Consider the following 9,275-nt stretch of genomic DNA (forward strand, 5'->3'; position numbering starts at 1 on the left):
CAACATCGGTAATAAATTTAAACATTTTTAACTTACAGTATATTGTGCAAAATTCGATTCTAATACTTTTTTCCTCTTCAATATTCTTCCAAAATGCGTAGGTTCCAAGATATAAGCAAAAACTTCAGATAAAATAGGTATTTTTTTTTTAATTTTTTAAACATTTTTGCAATTTTAAAAATGTTCCGGACCTCGCCCCGATCTAGGGATCTACACTTTTATTATGTGAGTTGTACTGATAACATCCTGTATAAAACTACGACCATCAATATTTCCAAACACATGAAATTGCAGATTTAACGATTTAAAACAATAACAACCAATTTTCGACCACGTTTATATTAGAAAATTTGCGATTGCATCTTCCATTTGTTGTTTGAACGCGATGCGATGAAAGACACCGAATCGCATTTGCCTTTAAGTAAATGATACAGAATAATCGGGCGTATCAACCCTGAATAATTGTCAGTTCGCACGTGTTTTGTCGGGCACATATAGGAAGCTTAGCGAGCGACCTGCTAAAAGTTGGGCACTGCGGGGATCGGATAGGGTGGGACAGAGCGCGGACAACGCTATCTGAAGACTGACGTAGATTATCATTGGTTGCCGGTGGCTTCCTGAAGACTTGGAAACTTGCTCGATGACGAGTGCTTTGTAAACACCCCACATTGTCAACTATCTGATCTAATGAATTGAGACATCTGAAAGACACCCAAGCTGTTCTATTTCAAACTCTCTTCCGATAGCGGCTTGTGGCACACATTTACGTCTCTTATTCTCGCCACTTTCTAAGCGCAATCAGATCGCGCCGCAAAATGTGCCACTACGTTTCTATGCCCCACGGCGACGTAGGTTTTCTGCCTGCTTATTTTTTTTTAATCGCACTCTGTTCCCGTTTAACAAGTTTCTAACGGATATCAGTTTTAGAAAACACCTATTTTATTATTAGCTCTCGTACTTTTTTTACTCTATTTCGAAGAAATATCCTGTATTCTCGCCGTCCTATTCACATAGTCTAATCACGTATTGAATTATTAGTATTAGAACAGAACAAAAAAAATTTGGCCGCCATTTTTGAATTGTTTTTTTTTATTTTCATACGCCTTATGCGATTTCGCTAAAATTTGGCTCTATAGGACAATAAACCCAACATCAAAATTATGAGTAATTTTAGTAATTACACCTTCCAATACACCTGATGCGATACGACAACATGACGCCAAGCGGGCAACGAACAAACGACCAACGTCAGTTTGACCACAAACATTCATTTTATCGTGTGTTTGTGTGCTTTCGTTGTTGAATTTCCGTGTGATATTCAGATACATTGCTATTTTATTACGCGAAACACTTCCAGACTAAGAGTTTGCTACATCTAATTGTGATACTATTCAGTCTCATATTATAATTCCTTTTGAGAGGTTAGTGGCTCCCAACTACTTAGTCGGTTTTATCTGAGAGCCGTCTTTATTCTCGGATGATGCTACTGACAAAATGTACAGGTATCAGACAAGTATTTTTAATTGGGCAAATCGGATTGGGTTCATTATCTCTATTCCAAAGACAATCTTAAGGACCTTCATAATAACAATAACGGCTAAAGCGTAACCATAAAACAAAGATTTATACAAAACGAAATCTCGTTTGTGTTTTATGCACAAACGAACTCACCAGTTTAATTTCGGAGTTCAAGAAAGAAGGACGAAAATAACTTCAAAACGAAATTGTACGATTTTAAATTGAACATGAATAACAACCGCTTGTATTTTTCAAGAAATTTTAGATGTAAAATTTATCCATTAACTGATGATGAGTATTCTAACTTACACAACACAGCAGAATTTTAAAGCAGTTACTAATATTTGAGTGTTATCAAAACTTACATCTTTAACCCCCCCGACAAATTTTCAGTTTTGAGTTTCAAATAAATGCAAAACATCAATAAACCAATATGCTGGTGACCTTGAATTTGATTTTGACCGTAAATTTCAAGGTCAAACCAAGATCAACCTGAAAATATTGAATGGAACACCATATTTTTTATGCCAGCAATCGACAGAGCACTAAGTCTTGATAAATAATGCCAAGATACAAATTTAAGACGTTATTCCAAAAGTAATTTTCAAAAGATCGGTAAAAATATGCAGTAGTTTTTGTTCTTGACCTTAAATTTCAAGGTCAAACCAAGATCAACCAGTCGACAGAGCACTAAGTCGGAAATGCAATAGAAAGATTTCTGGCTCCATATTCCGACCCAAAATTTGGCACACTATCGAGTGCTGGCATAAAAGTAGAGTGTTCTATTTAATATTTTCTTAAAACTTGAGGTCAAGATAAAATCTTTTTTGATTTTCTTTTAATTCTGAAAGTTATCGGTGGGATCAAGTCTTTCTAGAACACCCTGTATATAATTACGTTATATTTAGAGGCATTTAAGATTAGACCGCTCACAACATACGATGACTTAGTTTAGTCCAAGTTTTCTAATTGTATGCAATCAACCAGAATATTAACGCGTAAATTATTTGCTAAGAGGCCCCAGGATTGGTTCCCGCGGGACACCAGAAGGTATTGATAAATAGTGCCAAGATACAAATTATTTAATAAGTTATTCTAGAAATGATTTTCAAAAGATCGGTAAAAATATACAGTAATATTTGTTCTTGACCTTAAATTTCAAGGTCAAACCAAGATCAACCTGAAAATATCGAATGGAACACTATACTTTTTATGCCAGCAGTCGACAGAGCACCAAGTCGGAAACTTTTTCTCTGCAGGTCATTTAAAGGTCAAAGTGCAATAGAAAGATTTCTATCTCCATATTCCGACCTTAAATTTGGCACTCTATCGATTGCTGGCATAAAAGTAGGTTGTTCTATTTAATATTTTCTTAGTTTGACCTTAAAACTTAAGGTCAAGATAAAATCCAAGGTCATCAGCATATAATTTCTTAATATCCTACAACTTTCATCCGATTTTCTTTTAATTCTGAAAGTTATCGGTGGGATCGAGTCTTTCTAGAACACCCTGTATACCACGTGTCCCATTTTAATCAATACACGTGAATATCTCGTCAATGAACCCTCCAATCCAAATGACCTTCAAGATTAAATCCAAGATCATCGATTCATGATCCCGAACATCTTTAAAACATTTGTAGAGGTCACCATGGTCGATTTATGTAGTCGACTTTCAAATGACCTTGAAGGCCAAAGTCAAGGTCGAATCCAAGATCTTGATTGACCTTCAAGGTCATGGTTATGGGCAAATTCAAGGTCAGGAACTCTTTCCCCTAATGATTTGAACAACTTTCAATTAGGATATTTTTGGATCCAAGATGACTTAGTTTAGTCCAAGTTTTCTAGTACCTAATTGTATGTAATCAGTCAGAAACATAAATTATTTGCTAAGAGGCCTCAGGATTGGTTCCCGCGAGACACCAGATGGTAATGATAAAATGCGAAGATACAAATTTAACACGTTATTCTAAAAGAAATTTTCAAAAGATCGGTAAAAAATATACAGTAGTTTTTCTCGGGACAATAAAGAATATGTAAATAATTTTAATGTGTTTATGGTGTTAAAAATCGATGTCTGTAATATGTTGTTTACCGCCGGGGGCAATTTGTGAAGTTTAGGAGTAAGCTGCCAGAAATAAATGTTTGTTATCGACGATGCGAGGAAATGAAGGTGGTAAACTAAGCGACCATGACAGATATAAAATTGTAGAGAATTTGCAAGACATCAGCGGCCGAATGCCCAAAAGAAGCCGAAGCAGCAGTTTTATCTCGTAAAAATTCTTTACTCGTTCCATTTAAGACACATAATTTTATCGACGGCAATGTAGATACTGACAATTCACTATTTAAAACGTTTTCTTAGGCAGAGCTGCAAGATAACACTCTGATAAATGCCCGGGCGTTACGTTTTGATTGAATTTTAATTAAATTTCTCGCCACAGATATACTCGTGATAGGCGCCCCTACGTCCCGGCTACGGCAGTTAGAGTTTTTCTTATTAGCTAGCGAGCAAACAATATGCGGTTAGCTGAGATGCACTCCGCTTGTCTCCCCTTTTTAAAGAATGCTGGCAGGAAATTAATTCTCAAAAATGAAAGCTGCCGAAGTAGACTCTCCGTCGGCAATCACAGGCGATAACAGTCTTCGTCTTATTTCATTTAATAAAACCGCACGGGATGGGTTATCAGTTCGACTCCGCCGAAAGTTACAACTCCACACGAATAGTGAGCAGGCGATGACTGAACTCCGTTTTAAATAAATCAATTTTCGGGTCTCTTTTCCACAGCCGGTAGACACGGTATATTCTTATTATAAATTTCCTTTTTAAATTCAGCAGTACAATAATTTATTTTCTTTCGTAGTTTCGGCTTTACGCCATCATCAGGGAAAAAAACTACAATATACAGGGTGGCATAAAAATCTCGCGAGATATGCATTTCTCGGAAAAACCAAATATAGGGAAAATTAGGATTCAATGGTGACCCTAGACGATTTTTTTAAGTGGAAACCCCCCGTTTTTGACACCGGAAATGGAAAGAGCGGAAAATTATACGTTCAGATATAACCTTGACCATTTAAAAAATTTCAAAATGGCGGCGAAATCAAGATGACCGACGAAATTTTTGAAAGTTAACCGATTGTCACCAAATTTTGTATACGGAGGTTTTCAAGGTCGCTGATCACGAATCCGAGGTCGGATTTAAAAAATCAACATGGCGGATCCAATATGGCGGACGAATTTTTCGAAAATCAACCGATTTGCACCAAACGTTGTATACGGGGGTTTTTGGGGTCGCTGATCACGAATGTGGGGTCAGTGATCTCCAAAAACCGCCGTATATCAAATCTGGTCCCCAGTGATTAAATTTAAAAAACCCCATCCACCATCTTGGAACCGCCATATTGAATTTTGAAAATCTGACATCGGATTGGTGATCAGTGACCTGGAAAACCTCCGTATACAAAATTTGGTGACAATCGGTTAACTTTCAAAAATTTCGTCCGCCATCTTGATTTCGCTGCCGTTTTGAAATTTTTGAAATGAAACGAAAAATTTTCCGCTCTTTCCATTTCCAGGATCAAAACGGGAGGTTCCCATTAAAAAAAAAACTTTTTAACCCTATAATGACCACGTGATTAGTGGTCAGTGGTCAGTGGTGATGGCATGGTCACCATTGAACAGCCAGAGAAAAATCCTAACTTTCCCTATATTTGGTTTTTCCGGAAAATGCATATCTCGCGAGATTTTTTGGGGTTACCAATGAATATACATCGAGGGTGAGAAAAATTAAAAAAATTGAGAATGATGACCGTATTGTACAGGATAAATCAGTTTTCAATTGTTTGTTTTCAACATGTTGTATGTAAACACTATTAACATCAAGTTTAAATCTATTCCTAGAAGTCATGCCTCGTCAGACAATGTTAAGAAATCTTTTAAGTAGGCCATGGAAACAATGAAATAACATTTATGTGGAATGATCGCTACAGGGTGGTTCAGTCATAATGTCACTAATTTTAAGATTATGCTGAAAATAAATATTTTCAAATCATTATTTAATCCCCTTTTTGGGCCGCTCCTGACCGCTGACCTACATCGAGAGTAAGTATATACTGTTCGGTCACTAACCTAACTTTAATATTCTTAACTGTTTTATAATTGAATATGAGTAGTATTACATATAACATACGTTCAAGTAATTATTTAGTTTGTAGTACATATATTATTATTGTGTGACTCATTACTTGAGAATTGGTACCTACTTATTTAAAATGACAAATACCGCTAAAAAACACCCATCCATTCGTCCATAATTCGTCCTTAATAAAGTTGAGATCCGTTGCACTTTTTTAATTGCCCAAATTTTGAAAGCAATTGCAAAACTGGATGAGACGACAACTAGGAAATCCGCTGTTTCGCTACAACGTCCGATCGTTGTGTAGTCCGTCGGCCTGTTCTGGTAATATGCTTATTTTTTAAATGGTCCAGGTTCGATTTTCTGTCTCCATTCGGCCTTCCGAATACGTGGTTAAAATTAACGATTTTATGACTGAATCACCCTGTATATACTCGTCGGTAGAACGATGCAGAGTATATTTTTATACGCTTTGAGTTATTACTGACATTTAAAAAAAAAATGGATAAAAGTAGGTATCGAATTTTGTATACATACAAAATACAGTGGCGTAGCAATTTATCTGATAAAAAAAATAATTTCCATTTTCTGGCCCTAAAAATTTGGTCGATTTCAATTTATACAAAACGTAAAACATATTGCAACTTTAAAGGCTACCTCTGACATTTAGAAACGCATATCGTAAGTTTGTTTTCTTCGCTGTGAATTTTCTTTAACCTTTTTTTTTATTCAAAAACTCAAAAATATAGAGAGTGTTCCATTTAAAATAACAAAGTTATATAGCGCCCATGCGAAATGGAACACCCTGTAAAGCTAAAAACATTTTCTTTACATGGCCCAAATGATTCCAGACAACTTCTATTAAAATCATTTTTTTATAAATTTTACAGTTGCAGAGTTACAGATAGGTGGAACACCCTGTATATATTGAGGAAATATTTTGTGCCTCTGTTTTTTACGCAAAACAATACAAAATAAAAAAGAATGACGTAACACGCGTTAATATTTCACGGGAATCTTTTGAAAAAGAAACATCACGAGGAAATGGTAAACGACCGCGGTGTTGATCCAGACACACGCGTGTTATCTTTTGAGGTTTATGCAGATATAGTATCAGTGTCAAAGTTTTCTGTGGATACTAGAAGAAGCAAAGAGCGGCCCCGTAAATGGATTCGATGAGAACCGCACTTTCCACTCAGCGGGGATAAGCTAACTGAGAGCACGAAACGAAAAGCTTTATCCAAAGTCAATACTTAAATGATTTTAAATTCAAATCGAGTCCTGTTTCTATAATCGATCATCTCCGTCTAATTTTATTCGGCATTAGCGCTTATCTGGCCGTTCCTCAGCGACATCGCAGCTCTCGCTGGTAGTTGAAATGAATTTCCCGCCCTCCCCCTCCCCCCCCCTCGCCCTATTATCCCTAATTTTTATTGCCATTTTTATCATTACCGAGATTGCGACGGTGGCGCCGTGGAGTTAATCGGATCACAACTCCGGCCTTTAAGAACGTGATCTGGAGATGCGGTGAGGATTTGCTGTGTACGCCTGTCTTCATCTTAGGCCCCACATATCTGAGAGCCGCGGTGGAACACCATGCCTTGATGCCTCACTTCTCCTCTAGAACAGCTCGGTGCGTTATTCGAAGACTTAAGGCGTTAAAACAAACTAAACCGTTTCGGCATTACTTAAAAATCAGAAGTACCACCAAATATCTTCATAACGACACACGAAGTTGACTTTAAAAAATGGCGCTGCAGATTTAATTTATTTCTCAACGATGGAGCTTTAACCCAGACTAACATAAAGATTGTTACGCCGTTGATACAAAATCTGATGACAATTCAGCCACCGAAGTTTGGTACACAATTTTTAGACACCCTGTAATTACTCCAAATATCTGAAAATAACATATTTCCTAGCCCTGCTGCATTTGCCAAGCGATTACATTATTAAAACTGCAACATAAAATCCTATTACCAAGGCTATCCAAAAGGATATGATAGCTATGAGGCTATGATAGCTATACACCTTCAAGCCTTTTCGATTACTATGCTAGCTTTTGACGAAAGCTCACAAAGCGTTACGTTAGCTATGTTCACTAAACATGTTAAAAACTATACACATAGAGCTCTACGCGAGCTATGTCCGCTATGTGCGCTATATACGTTAAAACAGTAAATATAGCGTACAATGCGTACGATACGTAGCTATGTTCGCGATGTTCGGAGCAGAATATTGCCTATTTTTAATGTATATAGTAAACATAGCTATATAGGTAGCGCTTTGTGCCGCGAACATAGCTAGCATAGTGCTATGTGACCGTTTTTAACGTATATAGCGAGCATAGCTACCACAGAGATCTGTGACTGTTGCATCTGTATATGAATATAGTAAATATAGCTATAGGTAGCGCTTTGTGCCGCGAACATAGCTAGCATATTTTGTCCGTTTTTAACGTACATAGCGAAAATAGCTGCCACAGAGATCTGTGTGACTGTAGCATCTGTATGTTTAAAGTAAACATAGCTATATAGGTAGCGCTTTGTGCCGCGAACATAGCTAGCATAGTGCTATGTGACCGTTTTTAACGTATATAGCGAGCATAGCTACCACAGAGATCTGTGACTGTTGCATCTGTATATGAATATAGTAAATATAGCTATAGGTAGCGCTTTGTGCCGCGAACATAGCTAGCATATTTTGTCCGTTTTTAACGTACATAGCGAAAATAGCTGCCACAGAGATCTGTGTGACAGTAGCATCTGCGTGGCTAATAGCTAGCATAGTGCTATGTGAGCGTTTTTACCGTATATAGCGAACATAGCTACCACATAGATCTGTGTGACTGTAGCATTTGCCTAACTAAGCGGCTTTTAAGAATATAGCGTAAAATTTGCTTCCACGCATGGCGTGTGTAGTTCTAGCATTAAGAAACGATTTAGGGAAAAAACAGGAGATATACAGCTGACAGGTACTGGAAAGTCACTGAAATGATTGAAAAAGACAGATTAGAAACGGTAAGTAACTGTTCTGTGTTGATATATATTTTTGTGCGTTCCACGAAATGCGAAAAAAAAAAACGTGTATAACTTTCCAAGTGATCCCCCGCGCTACAAGGATAAGAAATGGAAATTGAATAAGCCAACTTAGAATGGACGTGACAGTATATTTTTTATCTTTAATTTAGCAGCGACCTGATAAGTAGCTGCTCCCCGACGGAGTTGGAGAATATGTATTTCGCTAAAGGCGCTCAGGCCAAGCCGAGATTACGCTCTATATCAGTATTTATTATTCATAACCGAGGCGGAAATGTGAATTACTACTATAACGCATGATAAAGGACTTTTAAATGGTGCCCGTTGAGATCATCCCTCTTTTTATAGCCGGCCGAGGTTAATTGTTTTCTTTCTGTCGCTGGGACGGCCATTTTTACCTTTTACCGACATTTTTCACCCCCCGAGACGAACCAGGCCAAAAAAAATTACGGCCAAGCGATGTACACATGGGGTTCCACAAGGTTCCATATTAGGACCTTTATAATTTGTAGCAGTTATATATGACTCATTTTATTATCTATTTCCTACATTAAACTGGTCTCGTACTAATCAACTATAAA

The sequence above is a fragment of the Anoplophora glabripennis genome, unplaced genomic scaffold (genome assembly GCF_000390285.2).
Source record: "Anoplophora glabripennis isolate ALB-LARVAE unplaced genomic scaffold, Agla_2.0 scaffold2, whole genome shotgun sequence".
In the NCBI taxonomy this organism is placed as follows: domain Eukaryota; kingdom Metazoa; phylum Arthropoda; class Insecta; order Coleoptera; family Cerambycidae; genus Anoplophora; species Anoplophora glabripennis.